At 44.0% G+C, this 17641-nt stretch overlaps 1 pseudogene; it reads left to right on the top strand.

Moving 5' to 3' along the window:
* The first annotated feature begins 3567 nt into the window (after positions 1 to 3567).
* On the top strand, positions 3568 to 4301 carry LOC129148680 (DNA-directed RNA polymerase II subunit RPB3-like; annotated as a pseudogene).
* The last annotated feature ends 13340 nt before the right edge of the window (positions 4302 to 17641 follow it).

Below are 17641 nucleotides of genomic sequence, written 5' to 3'. Positions count from 1 at the left end.
CCTTTTTCCGTAAGCTTAAAAAAAAGGGGGGGGGGGCCTGGCTGGTTTAGCTCAGTGGATAGAGCATCAGCCTGCAGACTGAAGGGTCCCAGGTTGGATTCAGGTCAAGGGCATATACCAGGGTTGCAGGCTCGATTCCCAGTAAGGGGGCATGCAGGAAGCAGCTGGTCAATGATTCTCATCATTGATGTTTCCATCTCTCTCTCCCTCTCTTTTCCTCTCTGAAATCAATTAAAAAAAAAAGGAAGAAAGAAAGAAAAAAGAAATAGGAAAGAGAAATCCTATTTAACCAACTTGCAGAGATTATCTCTGATAATTGAGCTTGGAACAGAGCCAGCTGCCTCCTGTTGGCCAAGGTCATGGATGGCTCCTAGCTGGAGGTCAGGCACGGGGGTGAGGGCAGTGGCTTTCCTCAGTCATGGCTGCTTCCGAACGGCGATAAAGAGGACGCATTCCTTGTGGAACGCTTAATAATCTTCGGAGCCAAGGGGATGACAGCTGAGATTACAAACTCGACAAAGAACCCCAGAGAAACCGGCCTGCCCAGCCCCAGCGATTCTGTAGTCATTAATTGCAGAGGCGCCACGGGGAAGGCTGGTGCACGATGCAGCTTAAAGAGAAAAGCAGGCCCCAGAGTCTTTATTGGCAGGATAGATGCATGCAAATGAGGCAGATCTGGAGTAAAATTGCAGAATAGCCAGCCCAGTGATTTGGTACCTTCTATGCAGCACAGTCCTCATCCCCCATTCACAGATGGGTTAACACGAAAGAAAGAGAAATAATGTTCTTTCAGTGCTTACAAAAGTCCCAGGGACTTTTATACATTTTATTTCATTTCCTTCCTACAATAACCCTGTCAGATAGGCATGATTATCTTCCTTTTCTAGTTGAGAAAATGAATTCTCAGAAAGGTTACTTTCTCAATGCCATGCAACTGGAAAGGAGAGGGCCCGATTTGAACACAGACTTCTTCATTCAAGAAACATTTCTTATCTATCTGTGTTATAATGGGGTAGATAATAGGGACACAAAAGCAAAAAGATACTTGATAGTCTGGAAAAGAAACAAGGCACACAAAAAAAAATCTGCTGTAATGTAGCACATTGAGTTAAAATTGAGGTCAGCGCCAAGTACAGAGAATGAGTCTGTCTTCTGGGGTTGGCATCCCAAAAGGATGGGGACATGAGATGCCTCCTAAGAGGCCTCCATCTCAACATTAAGTTCTAACCTAGATCTTGGGTCTTTCAATAAAGTATATACAAATACAGAGGAAAGGAGTGCACCTAGCATTTACTGAGCACGTACTGTGAACAGATCCAGACACAAGGGTAGAATAAAGACGAGAGGAAAACGGTTGGACACCATCCTGTGTATGTGTCTGTGCATCTTCACTGTGGAAGAGAGAAGAGAAAGGCCGCCACGTGCATAGCATAGAATGGCCACGCTCTCAGTGCGAGCCACCTGATTGAATGCGTGGAGGCTAATGACTATGATTATGCCCACTCTTCTTTGAAGATGGCAAGTGTGGGAAGTAACAGGATTGGGGGTAAATTTTTCATCTCCTAAAGTGCCCCAAAAATGCAAGTGAAAGAAGTTCTGTGTAGTCTTAGGGAGCATCAGTGACTGGATTGGGGGCGGGGCCGTCTGCTCCACGATCCTGGGAACCTGACTGCTTCTGTCTCTCCCACATGGGAGAGCTGATAGGAACTCCAGGTTTCCAGCCAATTCCGCTGGACTGCATACAAAAATCTCTGCCCAGCCAAGGGCAGAGTAATATTTTGGGACACTCGCAAAGGAGTAGCTCTGGGACAGGGAAACACGCTGAAAGCTGAACAGTATCTCCCCCACCTAAAGCCCTTTCAGAAACAGACTTTTGAGTGATTACAATTGACAGCTGGCTAGCAGGCAAAGGCAGTCAGAGGTGGAGCCTGGGGAACTAGGGGAAGTTTGCTGACCAAGCCTGGGCCCCATGCTGCTAACAAACCTACTTTAGAGGACAGACTGGCCCCTCCTGCTTACAGCCAAGGCCTACGGAGACAGACACAAACCGTGGATCTCTTGGAGCTTCACGCAGGTTGCTGAGAGCCAAAGGAGGACAGTTTCTGACAGTGACTAGACCTAAGTACCTCATGGGAGGCACAGAATTGGCAGACAGAACAGTCAGCCACAGTCATCAGAAGAGTAAGATCCAAAGGGAGCTCTCATGGGGCACTCAACTCTGCTGAAACGAATGCCACTTCACTTTTTTTTTCTCTTTTTCTTTTTCCTCCCTCTTTTTTCTTTTCTTTTTTTTTTATTTTTTCTCTTTCCTTTTTCCCTTTTAAATTTATCTACCTGCTTTATTGATTTGTTATTATTATAGTCTCTATTGTTTCATTCATATACCTAATTTTCCTCTTCCCTTTTCCTACTCAATTTTTTTTCACAACTCAATTTTTTCTCTTCTCTTTCTCTCTTTTCTTTTTCTCCTGCTTTTGCATCTTTTTTCCTTTTCTTATTTTAGGTCTATCTGCTTTCTCTTCTAGTTTCCTTTCAATTTTCTTTTCTTTTCTTCATCCTTTATTTTAAACCATTTTCTTTCTCCAATCCCCTAATTCTTCATTCAGCTCTGCACCAACATATTCCTCTTTTTTGTGTTTTTTTTTTTTTTTTGTACTTTTGTTTGTTTGTTTTGTTTTGTCTTCTCATATTCTTTTATTCCTTTCTTTCTTTCTATCATTATTGCTCTCTTTTCTTTTTCCTAATTCTCTCTTCTCTGATGGTTACTTTCGTTGCTGCTATAGGGGTTTTATGTATGTTTTTATTTGTGTGTTTTTTTGTTTGTTTGTTTATGTTTTGTTTGTTTTTTTGTATTTTGTTCTCTTCAGATAGCACCTCCACAACAGCTTTCACAATGTGGTCAGGGATGAGACACATAGTCAGCCAGCCTGACAGGAGACTCCATCCACAAACGGGACAACAACATTCAAAGCCCAACTACAAGAGGAGAACCCAAGCAACTCAAACAAGGGGATTTCCTAGATGGGTGCTCAGGAGATCTAAAAGACTGCATCCTGGGTCCCACAAAACGCCTACTACATAAGGCCACCCCACAAAGTCTGGGGGGCATAGCAGTTTGATCTAATATATAAAAACAAAATCAAAGGGACAGAAAAAATTGGGAGACAAAGAAACAACCCCCAAATGAAAGAAAAGAAGGACTTGTCAGAAAAGGAACTAAATGAAATGGAGGCAAGTAATTTGTCAGATAAAACATTCAGAGTAATTGTAATAAGAGTGCTCAAACAACTCAGTGAGAACTACAAGCAACTTAATGAGAATTATAAGGGACTTAATGAGAGCTATACCCACATGAAAAGAGGGTTTGAAACAATAAATAAGGAACAATTGCAAAATGAAGAATGATATAGCTGAACTAAAGAACCCTGGAAGGATACAACAGTAGACTAGAAGAAGCTGAGGACCAAATCAGCAAATTAGAAAACAAGGTAGAAAAAAACATCCATTCAGAGCAACAAATGAAATAAAATTAAAAAGCAAGAGGAGAGAACTTCCGGTGCAGGGGCACGCTGCAGCGTGGACGCCGGCGGCCCGCTGGGCCGCGGAGCACGATGCCGTATGCCAACCAGCCCACCGTGCGGATCACGGAGCTCACCGACGAGAATGTCAAGTTAATCATCGAGAACGCGGACCTAGCGGTGGCTAATTCCATTCGGAGGGTCTTCATCGCCGAGGTGCCCATAATAGCCATTGACTGGGTTCAGATTGACGCCAATTCCTCAGTCCTTCACAACGAGTTCATCGCTCACAGGCTCGGATTAATCCCCCTCACTAGCGATGACATTGTGGACACGCTGCAGTACTCCCGGGTGACGTCCCAGAACCGAGATAACGACCCTAATGACTACGTGGACCAGGACGACATCCTCATCGTCAAGCTGCGGAAGGGCCAGGAGTTGAGACTCCGCGCCTATGCCAAGAAGGGCTTTGGCAAGGAGCATGCCAAGTGGAACCTTGACCGCAGGGGTGGCTTTTGAGTATGACCCCGACAATGCCCTGAGGCACACGGTGTACCCCAAGCCAGAGGAGTGGCCAAAGAGCAAGTACTCAGAGCTGGATGAAGATGAGTCTCAGACCCCAATGGCAAGCCGGAGAGGTTTTACTACAACGTGGAGTCCTGTGGCTCTCTGCACCCTGAAACCATCGTCCTCTCAGCCCTCTCTGGGTTAAAGAAGAAGCTGAGTGATTTACAGACCCAGTTGAGCCACGAGATCCAGAGTGACGTCCTCACCATAAATTAGCCACAGCTCATCCGCCTGAGCGGAAAGGATCTGAGCAGCAGCTGTGTGCAGGTCTCCTGAGACCCTCCTAGCTCCAGAAGTCCCGACAGCTGTACTGTACTTCTTAGCAAGCCATCAGCACCAACTGATGAGGTAACAGAGAGGAAGGTAGCAGAGGGGAAGGGTGCCCCCATCCTTGCTTGGTCCCAGGTAGATTATGGGGGTGCCCCTGGTATTTGAGGCAGGACAGTCCTTCACTGAGCATGCAGCATCCCTGGCCCTGCCTGCTGATGGCTAGTCTCCCCAGAACCCAGACCTCCCTTCCCCCTGGTCTGCTTGTAGAGGTCCTACTGCTTCCCTGTTGAAAACCGGTGAGCTAGACCCTCCTCTTTTGGTTATTTCAGCTCTTGACTGACTGTGTGTGGAAGTTAGCATTTCACAGTTGTACCTTAGGTTTCCGTGTTAGGATTGAGTGTTAGAAGTCTCACTCAGGCTGCCTACAAACCCAGGCCCTGCCCATGGTCAGCCTACACTTTGCTCAAATTCCCAAATGTCTTTAGACCCTGGCTGCTGCTCCTCCCCCTATCCCCCCCTAATAAACCCTGTATTTCATTCTCTACCCATCAAAAAAAAAAAAAGCAAGAGGAGAGTCTAAGGGAGCTTTGGGACAACATGAAACATAACAATATTCACATCATAGAAATCCCAGAAGGAGAAGAATCTCAGAAAGGAATAAAGAATCTGTTTGAATAAATAATAGCAGAAAACTTCCCTAACCTGGTAAAGGAAAAAGTCACTCAAGTTCAGGAAACACAGAGAGTCCAAATCAAGATGAACCCCAAAAGACCTAGGCACATAATAATTAAAATGGCAAACATTAAAAACAAAGAAAGACTCTTAAAGGCTACAAGAGATAGATAGTTACCTACAAGGGAGCTCCCATTAGACTGTCAGCTGATTTCTCAATAGAAACATTTAAGGCCAGAAGGGAGTGGCATGAAGTATACAAAGTAATGAAAACCAAGGGACTGAACCCAAGACTACACTACCTAGCAAGGCTATCATTCAAAATCAAAGGTGAAATAAAGAGCTTCACAGAAAAAAAAAAAAGGCTAAAAGAGTTTATTACCATCAAACCAGCACTGCAAGAAATGCTAAAGGGGCTGTTGTAAGAAGATGAAGAAATAGAAAGAAAGAGAAGAACACAGGCATAAAGAATCTGAATGGCAACAAATAAGTACCTACCAATAATAACCTTAAATGTAAATGACTTAAATGCTCTAATCAAAAGACATAGGGTAGCTGAATGGATAAGAAAACATGACCCAATTATATGGTGTCTGCAAGAGACCCACCTCAGAACAAAGGACTCACACAGAATGAAAGTGAAAGGATGGAAACAATTTTCCAGGCCAATGGAAATGAAAAAAAATCTGGGGTAACAATACTCATATCTGACAAAATAGACTTCAGAGTGAAAGCCTCAACAAGAGATAATGAAGGCTACTTCATAATACTAAAGGGATCAATACAACAAGGATATAACTCTTGTAAACATATATGAACCCAATACAGGAGCATCCAAATATATTTTTAAAAAAAACATCTGGAGGATTTTAAGGGAGAAATCAACAGCAATACAGTCATAGTAGAGGAAGTTAACACTCCACTGACATCACTGGATAGATCTTCTAGACAAAAAATCAACAAGGAAATAGCAATCCTAAATGACTCCCTACATCAGATAGAATTAATTGACATTTTCAGAACATTTCATACCAAAGCTACAGAGTATGCATTCTTCTCAAGTGCACATGGACATTTTCAAAGATAGACCACATGTTAGGACACAAATTAAATCTCTATTAGTTCAAAAAGATTGAAATCATATCAAGCATCTTCTTGGATCACAGTAGCATGAAATTAAAAATCAACTACAATAAAAACACCCAAAAACATTCAAACACATGGAGGCTAAATAGCATGTTACTAAATAATGAATGGGTTACCAAAAAGATCAAGGAAGAAATGAAAAATGTCCTGAAAACAAATGAAAATGAACACACAACAACCCAATATCTATGGGACACAATGAAAGCAGTTCTGAGAGGGAAGTTCATAGCATTACAGGCCTGCCTCAAAGAATAAGAAAAACTTCTAATAAACTATATAACTCTACAACTTAAAGAATTAGAAAGAAAACAACAAGAAAAACCCAGAGTGAGTAGAAGGGAGGAAATAATAAAGATCAGAGTGAAAATAAAGGACATAGAGACTTAAAAAAAAAAAAAAGACCAATAAAACCAAGAGATGGTTTTTTGAAAATGTAAACAACCTTTAGCCAGACTCATCAAGAAACAAAGAGAGAGGATCCAAAAAAAACAAAATCAGAAATGAAAGAGGTGAAGTAACAACTGACCCCACAGAAATACAAAGGATCATAAAATAAAAATACTATGAAATAATATGTCCATTTCATCCATGTGGACAACCTGGATGAAATGGACATATTCCTAGAAAAATATAATCTTCCAAAACTCAATCAAGAAGAATCAGAAAACCTGAATAGTCTGATAATTACTGATGAAATTGAAGCAGTAAAAAAAAAAAAAAAAAAGTCTGCCAGCAAACAAAAGCCCTGGTCTGGATAGCTTCACAGGGGAGTCTTACCAAACATTCAAATAAGAACTAACACCTATCCTCCTCAAACTATTCAAAAAAACCCAAGAGGAAGGAACACTACCAAGCTCTTTATATGAGGCCAGCATTATCCCAATTCCAAAACCAGAAAAAGACACTAAAAAAAAAAGAGAGAGAGATAGAATTACAGGCCAATATCTCTGATGAACATAGATGCTAAAACCCTCAACAAAATATTAGCAAATCGGATCTAGCAATATATTAAAAAGGTCATACACCATGACCAAGTGGGATTTATTCTAGGGATGCAAGCCTGGTACAATATTCAGGAATCAGTAAACGTGATACATCACATAAACAAATTAAAAGACAAAAATCACATGACCATTTCAATTGACACAGAAAAAGTGTTTGACAAAATCCAACACCTTTTTTTTTTTTTCACAAAAACTCTCAGCAAAGTGAGAATAGAGGGATCATACCTCAACATAATAAAGGCCATATATGACAAACCTCCAGCAATATCATACTCACTGGGCAAAAACTAAAACCATTTCCCCTAAGAACAGGAACAAGACAGGGATATCCCTTTTCACCACTCTTATTCAACATAAAGGCTTCCAAATTGGAAAGGAGGAAGTAAAACTGTCATTATTCGCAGCGTGGATCTCCGGAGAGTAATGCATTTTCCCACTGCTCTCACTTACTAGCTGTGACCACGGAAACATATTCAACCTCTTTAACGCTGCATGGCCCCATTTGTAGGTTTAAAAGGAAATCATTTCGGTTAGCTTTTTCTGTATCCTCAATAAAACAACCCAAAACATATGGCTTGAAGCAACCGCCATTTATTAATTCATGGTTCTAGGTTGTCAATCGGGGTTCAGCTCCTCTGGCCAATTCTTCTGGTCTCAGGGGAGCTCACTCATGCATCTGGGTTCCACGGCAGCTGATGGGGACCGGCTGGCTACCAGGTAGGGCAACCAGGGGCAAATGGGCTAAAAATGTCTCCTGAGCCAGCGGCTGGCCTGGGCTTGTCCACACGGCAGCTCTGCTTTCCAGGAGGTGCCAAGAGACAGTCCTGGTGCATAAGCACTTGCAAGTCTGCTTGTGGTCAGTCTGTGGGTGTTTTCTCAGTGAGAGCCGTCCCAGGACAAAGCCTGGAGTGAGTGAGAGGGCACTGCCAAGGAGCGTGAACACAAAGGCCATGAGACATAAACACGTTGGGTCATTGCTGACATCAGCCCCCTGCCAGGATTTTAAGGGATGGATAACCCAATGCAGAACAAGCAATGAAGCACGGAGTTTCTGGCACATAGTAAAGGCTCAATAAATGTTGTGTATCGTTGCTGTTACCCTTCGGGTGGAGAGGTGAGAAATACTGCTCAAGTTTTCATAAATGAGAGAGGATTTCCATTCCACTCTACAGACCCTCTTAACACCTCTGCTTCCTCAGGAGGGAGGAGTGATTTATCTATTTGATGAGCCTCATTTCTCTAGTTGGCGGTTCTCAATGTCAAGGCTAAAGAGGGGACCCTGCTTGTCTCACAGGTTGACTGAAATAATGTTTGTGGGCAAATGTGCAAGGTGTGTCATGGTGCGGGGTGAGGCCAGCACACTTCGGAGCATGGGCTCATCCCTCCAGCCACCGTCTCTTGAGTGCTTACTGTGGTCAGGAACTTTAATGCAGCATTTTATTTTATCTTCCTGATCATCTTGACTGAAATATGTCTCCCTTTAAAATGAAGTAATTGAGCATCAGAGAGGCTAAGTAACTTGTCACACAGCTGGCAAATGGCCAAGTCAAACTTCAAATTAATTTTGCCACCCCCGCCCCCAGGAATATTTGGTAATGTCACAGCTGGCAGGAGGGCAGGGCTACTGCCACGTCAATGACAGAAGCCAGGGAGGCTGCTGAGCGCCCTACAGTGCCCAGGTGGCCCCCACAGCGAAGACTTCCTGGCCCAAGATGTCAGCGGTGCTGAGGTGAGGGGCTCTGCTCTAAGGAATATGGGAGGGTCTAGCATGAGGATGATGGAGGCTACCTTAGTAGATTCCTAAACTGTGCCGCTTGCCTCCACTTACCGTGTGACACCGAGCAGGTAGGTAACACCCCCTCCTTCCGAGTTCCTCGCCTCTAAGATGGGGTGAGCACTAGTTCCCGCCTCGTAGGATTACCGTGAAGGGAAAATCAGTTGCTACGCACAAAGTGTTTAGGAGAGTGCCTGGCATTTTAGCTCACGTACCATCGACGTTTGCCAGGGATGTATTAAGAGCCGTGTGCACTGCGACCCCTGCTCCAGCCCGTGTCTGAGTAACTCTCCCAACCCCACGCCGGCTCACACGCTGGCCAGGATGGGTAAGGATTCCGAAGCCAGACGCTCGCCTTCCCGGTCGGTGCCCTGGCTGCTCATCTGATGCGCAGGTCATGGAACGCTACGTGGTCAAGTTCATGTGAGCAGCTTTTTCTGATTTAATACTTCGAACAGCCTCAGGAAATTGGTACTGTTAGCTCTTGGATGAACTTGGGAAGGTCCATTCACTTGCCCAACATATCGGCAACAAGTGGAGCGTCAGGATTTGAACCCGACGCCAAAGCCAGTGCCTGCCACTTGTTAACGTGCCAGGACCTTTCAGCGCCGTGGCGATGGCCTGGGAGGCAGGCCCGCCCTCCGGCCTTCCGCGGGCCGACATCAAGTGCCCGCTGCCACTTACAGCACAAGTGCGGTCAGATGCAAAAGGGCCTCAACTTTGTCAAGTGCTGATATCCAAAAACATTTAAAGGTCCGTAGCACTGGGGAGGTCCGGGACATATTCCAGGGGTGGAGATCCCGGGAGATGCCTTAGAAAATCCATGCGCGAAGCGGGACCTCGTGGCTTTGACTGGCGTGCCAATGGTCAGTGAGCAATGCGTGAGCCTCGTGGTGTCTAGTCTGGCCTTGCCCACTTACGGGATGTATGGAGCAGGGTGGATGGCCGGTATGAATCCGCAAAATGCCACGTGGGCACCCGCAGAGCATCCCATTGTGTCCGGGTCACAACACCCAAATGCGAGAGAAAAGGCCTTTTCGTGGGGCTATTGTACTCTCAGCGTCATTGAGTCAGTAACGCTCAGCATTATCGAGAAACTGATTCTCCCCGTTCTGCTCTCTGCACTGAACTTTTCCCGAAGCTCTCACCTCTTCGCTGCTTCTGGGAGACGGCAGGTGGCCCTCACTGGTCCCCATCGTCTTCCCTGGGAGCCCCGAAGTCCTCCTGGACCCTCTGGAGCTGTGTGATGGAGGGAGCACCGCTCTCAAAGTAAGAATCGCTGGTGTGAGTGTGGCCGGGCAGGCGGCTCCGTGGAAGCAGGAAAATACTCCCCATTCATGAAACAAACACTGATAATATCGACGTCGACAGCTCATTTCAGAATGAAACTGGTTTGGTGCTGTTTGGTGTGTATAATGTGTGATGTGCTGTTATTCCTTACCTACGTGTCGCTTTGGGTGCCATTTGTTAAGCTCCCTGATGTACTGCAAACTAGTAAGGAATGTCCGCGCACTGCCCTCTGGCCCTCACAAGCAACCCTAGGACCTAGAACCCACTGTTGGCCCCGCTGAGGGCTAAGGACACTGAGTCTTGACGAGGTCGAGTGATTTCCCTCAGCCAGTACGTAGCAGAGCCAGTCCTGCAGCCTGGGTCTGTGGTAGTCCAAGTCCGTGCTCTCACACGATGGCATAGGCTCTGGTTCTCCCCAACACAAATAGAGGGTGAAGCAAGGAGGGAACCAACGTGACTAGTATTGAGGTGACTGTTCTTTCCACTGGGCTTTCGAAAAATGACGTATGGTGAGGTAGACCTCTAATGATTCAGTCCATCAAACTGCAAAACTGTTTATAAGCCTCACACCAACTCTGCCAGGTAAATACTTTATCCCCTTTTGGCAGCTGCAAAAACGAGGCTCAGGGGTTTAAGGGATGTGCCTTCAAACCAGTAACTAGTAAATAAGGGAACTAAGACTTGGACTCTGGACCAATCCCTGCCATCTCCACTGTTCCAGTATGAACATGAAGCGGGGCTCAGGCATTTGCAAGCTGTGTGACCTCAGACAAATTATTTAACTTCTCTGAGGCTCAATTACCTCATTTAAAAGGAAGACATACTTCAACCAGGATGTGCAGGAAGATAAAATAAAATGATGCATGTACAATTCCCAAACATAGCAAGCACTCAAAAATATTGATAGCTGGAATTATTATACCATGACACCTCAATGTAGTAATACCTCATTTTTTTATCCATTACCTTTTACATATTATGTTTAATTTTTCTTGAGTTCTAATTTCTTTTCTTTTTAATAGGTATTTTATTCATATGGTTCAAATTTCAAATGGGTAAAATGTTCATTTTCTAGCTTTATTAAGAAATAATTGACATATAACATTGTACGTGTTTAAGGTGTTTAATGTAATAATTTAATATATGTATATGCTATGAAATGATTACCATATAAGGCTAGTTAACACATCTAGCACCTAAAAAGTTGCAATTCTTGTGGTGATAACTTTTCAAGATCTACTCTCTTAGCTCATTTCAAATACAGAGGTGGGAAAAGTAGGTTACTGTGCCATTGTGACATTCTTTTGAGTTAATAGAGCTATTGTAGTCATCAGAGCATGCATGTCTTTTTCCATACGAGCAACTATAATCCTGCTTTTGCCCACCCCTGCATACAAAGCAGCATTGTCAACCATAGTCACCATCTATATATTACACCACCAGGACGGGCTCATCCTACAACTGGAAGTCTGTACGCGCTGACCAGCTGCCTGTCTCTCCCCTGCCCTCCGCCCCTGGCAACCACCAATGTGCTCTGTATCTGAGTTTAGATGTCTAGTTTCCACATGTGAGTGAGATCGTGCAGTTTGTCTTTCCCTGTCTGACTTGTTTTATTTAGCATAACGCCCTCAAAGTTCATCCACGTTGTCATAAGTGGCAGTATTTCCTTCTTTTCTATGGTTGAATAACATTCCATTGTGCCTGTATGCCACATTTTCTTTACCAGTTCATCCGCTGATGGACACCCAGGTTGTTTCCGTGTCTTGACCATTGTAAGCAATGCTGCAGGGCTGCAGCTATCCCTTTGAGATAGTGACTTCATTCCTTTGGGTACTTACCCAGAAGTGGATTTTGCTGGATCATAAAGTAGTTCCATTTTTAATTTTTTGAGGAACCGCCATACTGGTTTCCATGGTGGCTGCGCCACTTTAAAATCCCACCAGCAGTTTCCTTTCTCCACATCCTCCCAGCACTTGTCATCTCTTGTCTCTTTGACAATAGCCATTCCCCCAGGGGGGAGGTGATACCTCACTGTGGGTTTGATTTGCATTTCCCAGATAATTACACACCTTTTCACTGTCTATTTTTAGGCTATCTTTTCTTTTCTTTTTTGTCGTTGATTGTTTCTTTTGCTGTGCTTCTTAGAAGCTGTTTAGTTTGATGTAGTCCCCTTGCTGATTTTTGCCTTTGTACTTGTGTTTTTTGGTGTCACATCCATAAAATTATTAGCATGATCAATATCAAGTATGTTTTTCCCTCTGCTTTAGTATAGAAGTTTTATGGGTCCAGGTCTTACATTTAAATATTTAATACATTTTCAGTTGATTTTTGTGAGTGGTCCCTTTTATTCTTTTGCATGTGAATAACCAGTTTTCTGAACACTATTTATAGAAGAGCCTACTTTTCTCCGTTGAGTATTCTTGGCTCCCTTGTCAAATATTAATTGACTGTATATTCATAGGTTTATTTTAGACTTTCTATTCTGTTCCATTGGTCTATATATTGGTTTATATGCCAGTACCACACTGTTTCAATTACTATAGCTTTGTAACATAGTTTGAAATCAGGAACTGTGTTCCCTTCAGCCTTGTTCTTCGTTCTTTTTTTAAAAATATATTTTATTGATTTTTTACAGAGAGGAAGGGAGAGGGATAGAGAGTTAGAAACATCAGATGAGAAACATCGATCAGCTGCCTCCTGCACACCCCCTACTAGGGATGTGCCCCAACCAAGGTACATGCCCTTGACTGGAATTGAACCTGGGGCCCTTCAGTCCACAGGCCGACGCTCTATCCACTGAGCCAAACTGGTTAGGGCTTGTTCTTCTTTCTTGCTATTGCTTTGGCTACACAGGGTTTTTGTGGTTTCATACAAATTTTAGGAATTTTTTTTCTATTTCTATAAAATATGCTATTAAAATCTTGACAGGGATTGCATTGAATCTATAGATAGATGCCTTTGGGGAATATGAATATTTTGATTATGTTAATTCTTCCAATCTACAAACATGACATGTCTTTTCATTTATTTGTGTCAACTTCCATTTCTTTTATTAATGCCTCATAGTTGTCAGTGTACAGATCTCTCACTTCCTTGGTTAAATGAATTCCAAAATATTTTATTCTTTTCAACGCTATTGTAAATGAGGTTGTTTTTTATTCCTTTTATAGATATTTCATTGCTAGTGTATAAAAATGCAACTTATTATTGCATATTGATTTTGTATCCTGAAACTTTACTGAATTCATTTATTAGTTCCAGGAGATTTTTGGTGGAGTCTAGGACTTCCTACTTATAAGGTCATGTCATTTGCAAACAGATAATATACTTTTTTGATTTGCATGACTTTATATCTTTTTCTCACCTAATCGCTCTCGCTAGGACTTCCAGGATTATGTGGAATAGAAGTGGCCAGAGCAGGCACTCTTATCTTGCTCCTTATCATGGAGGAAAAACTTTCAACCTTTGCCATTCACTGTAACATTAGGTGCAGGCTGATTGTCAGCCTTTATGATATTGAGGTACGTTTTTTCTGTACCCAATTACTTAAGTGTATTTATCATGAATGGCTGTTGAATTTTGTCAAATTTTTTAGCATCCGTTGAAATTATCATATGATTTAAACTCTTTATCCTATTGATATGATGTATCACATTGATTTGCATATGTTGTACATCCTTTCATCCTAGTAATAAATACCATTTGTCATGGTTTATGATCTTTGAGTTTGCAGTTGAATTTGGTTTTATTGTATTTGGTTGAAATTTTGCATCTGTATTTATCGGGAATAGTGGCATGCAGTTTTCTTTTCTTGTGGTGTCCTTAGCTGGCTTTGATAGCAGGGTGATGCTGGCCTCATAAAATGAGTTTAGGAGTGTTCCCTGCTATTCAATTTTTTGTGTTTAAGAAAGACTTGTGTTAATACTTTAAATGCTTGGTAGAATTCACCAGTGAATCTGTTGAGTTGTTTTTGATTACTGACTCAATCTCCTTACACATTATTGATGTGTTTGGAATTTCTGTTTCTTCCTGATTAAGTCTTTGTGTATTGTATGTTTCAAGAAATGTATCCATTTCTTCTAGGTTTTCCAATTTATTGCCATATGATTGTTCATAGCAGTCTTGCCACTCCTTGTATGTCTGTGATATCAATTGTACTATCTGCTCTTTCATTGACAATTTTATTTATTGGGTCCTGTCTCACCAGCTCTGAGTTGTGTTCATCTTTTCTATTGCTTTTATATTCTCTAGTCTACGTATTTCTGCTCTCGCCTTCACTAGTTCCTTCCTCCTGCTAACCTCGGGCTGAGTGTGTTCAGTTTCTAGCTCTTGAGATGTGAAGTTGCCTGGCTACAGGCTGAGATCTGCTACTGCTCCTGGTTCTGTGGTGTCTCAGGCTGCGCTCCAACCAGGTGGTGCCCAGGGCTGTGGGCAAAGCTTGGGGATCAGGTGAGACCTCACGCTGTGCGCTGCAATCAGGCAGGGCGTGGTCTATGCCTGGAAGTTGGGCAGGGCCGCAGGCTGTGCTTCTGTGATCAGGTAGGCTGCTAGCTGTTGCCTGGGTTGCTGGCGGGCTCTCTGGTCAGCAGGAGCCTCCAGCTGTCTCTGTCCTGCAGTTAGGTGGCCTAGAGAATCTTCTCTGGGCGGGCAGTATTGCTACTTAGGCTACCTCACCAGGATTGGGCAGTGCCACTGGCTGGGCTCCCTGATTGGACAAGGCTACAGGCAGTATTCAGCAGTCCGGCAGAGTTACAGGCTGGGCTCCACTGTGGGGCGGGGCTGTGGGCTGGGCTCTGCAGCTGGGCGGGGCTGTGGGCTGGGTTCAGAGGATCTCTGCTTGTGCAGGACCAGAGGTTATAGAGACTTAGTTGAGCAGGGCTTCTGGCTTGTCTCCCTGCCAGCGCAGCTGTAAAATGGGCTCCATGGCTGCCCGGGTTCTCTGGCCAGGTGTCCTGGTCGGCAGGCACTAGGGCAGTGGTTCCCAACCTGTTTTTGGCCATGCCCCACCTAAGCATCTCTAAAATCCTGTTGTTTCCCCCGCCCCCCGACAGAATTCTTATTCAAAAAGTGAACTCCTATTCACGTGGAGGAAGCCTAAAAGGCCGTTAACTTGGTCTAAACAAGCTTCCAAAGAACATGGCATCCATGAAAGAGAAAAATAAAAGAACAAAAGAACAGTTGAAGTACTGAGGAAGAAATCACTAAGAAATTGTTAAATAATAATAATAATAATAATATGAAGTGACATTAAAAAATAGCAAATAAAGTTTCAAAACATATAATAGAGAACTGAAATGCATAAATGTCACAATATATATTTATATACTGTATATGAGGCCCCTAGAACCATAAGAGATGCAAAACATTCATTGTTAATAACTCATTCTCGAATTGTCCCCCTTAAAAATCAAATTGCCCCCCTGTGGGGCGTGTGCCCCATGTTGGGAACCACTGCACTAGAGCCTAGACTCAGCGGTTGAGGGAGGCTGTAAATTGTCTACCTTGTCTGGGTGGGACCATACACTGGGCTCCATGGCCAGTACAGCTCACTGGCTGGGAACCCAAATCAGGCAGAACTGCCAACTGCGCTCCTGGGCCAAAAGGGGTCACCAGCTGAACTCTGCACATCGGGTCTCTGCTGGGTCCCACTGCGTGCAGGAGCCTGGTGCACCCGGAGCTGAGCACCAGGTGCCCCCTCTGTCTCTATCTGATCCCCATGGCCAGGCTCTGCAGATTCTCCCAGAGATCCCCAGGAGGCAAAACCCAAGTGGGCCTCCTGGGATCATCCGACACGCGGGGGGATATCCACCTTGGGCTCTCTCCTCCCCCTGGAAAAACCACAGCTTGCCTGGGAGAGAGGCAGTGTGGTCACTCGCCACTTCTCCTAACCTTCTCTGTGATCTAGGGGGCCCTGCAGCCTCACTCCCAGCTCCCGGATTTTCACAATGCTGTCTTGTCTGCGGACAGCTGCCTGGGAGTCTCCTGTGAAGGCACTGAAGTTGGGAGCAACCCATGTTGCCATCTTAATGGCATCACAAGTTGTATTTAAATACGTTATTTCAGGAAACCTAAGAGACAAGCAGGGGTTATAGTCTCCTTTCTCAGATGATGACATTGAGATGGTAAAGAATGACATTTGCTCTCATTACATACGTAGTAGGTAAAGGATTTAGGGAAGCAGCCCAGTCTTTTGTTTGTCTGTTTTTTTCATCATTAATTTATAACCTTTATTCTTGATTTTGTAATATGCTTAGCTTAAGGTGCTTGAGCAAACTTTCATTTGACTATGAGAACTCATTCAAATTTGCTAAAGGAACTATGATGATAAAATTATATAGCCAGTTGGGGAGAATACCCATGAGCTAACACAAATTTTTATAAAATGTTCAGGTTTCAATTCCAATGACCTAGAACCGAGGTCGGCAAACTGCGGCTCGTGAGCCACATGCGGCTCTTTGGCCCCTTGAGTGTGGCTCTTCCACAAAATACCACGGCCTGGGTGAGTCTATTTTGAAGAAGTGGCGTTAGAAGAAGTTTAAGTTTAAAAAATTTGGCTCTCAAAAGTAATTTCAATCGTTGTACTGTTGATATTTGTCTCTGTTGACTAATGAGTTTGCCGACCACTGACCTAGAAGATAGGGCTAAAGGCTATTCATAGTCACATCATTTCAGAATTGTAGTTACTTCCAGAGACTGTTAAGGGGGAGGCAGGTGGTGGGGGGGAAGGTGGAGAGGCGGGAAGGAGTAAATGATTCTCAATGCTGGTAAACAAAGGTTTAATGATACGTCACTCTTCACACAGATGGCTGCAGACTTTAAACTATAATCCGGGAACATGCAACCATGCGACAGACCAGCTAGCCAATCTAAAATACACTGGCTTCTTAGCACTACCCTGTAAACACTGCAGCCCTTCTCCTGTCCAAAATCTCACACAGAAACAGAACCAGAAGTCTAGCTTTGCGGCCAGAAGTAAACAGCGAAGGGGAAGTAGGGATTCGTGGGTACCTGGCAGATATTTATTGAGCACCTGCTGCATGCTGAGAACTATGCTAGTGCAGGAGAAATGGCGGATGTGGCCCTTGTCCTCTCTGCAAGGTGTTAGGGAGGCGCCACATGCAATGCAGTCTTGCACAGGCCACGATGCAGGTGCTGAGAGAAAAGTCCTCAAACTCAGCCCAGAGGGCTCACAGAACCACCCATGAAAATGACGTCTGAGTTGAAACTGAAAGATAAGTCGATGTTAACCAGGTAGTAGTGTTTCAAGCCAGGGAGAAGTGCAGTGCACAGAAGTGGAACAAGCCACTGGAAAGCCAGATTACAGTGGGAGGCGGGGGGGGGGGGGGGGGGGGGAAGGCACAGAAGGTTCAGCTGCAGAGGAAAGTAGGGGGAATAGTGCA

Source organism: Eptesicus fuscus, chromosome 4 (assembly GCF_027574615.1).
Source record: "Eptesicus fuscus isolate TK198812 chromosome 4, DD_ASM_mEF_20220401, whole genome shotgun sequence".
Lineage (NCBI taxonomy): Eukaryota > Metazoa > Chordata > Mammalia > Chiroptera > Vespertilionidae > Eptesicus > Eptesicus fuscus.
This window is presented reverse-complemented; position numbering and strand designations above follow the sequence as displayed.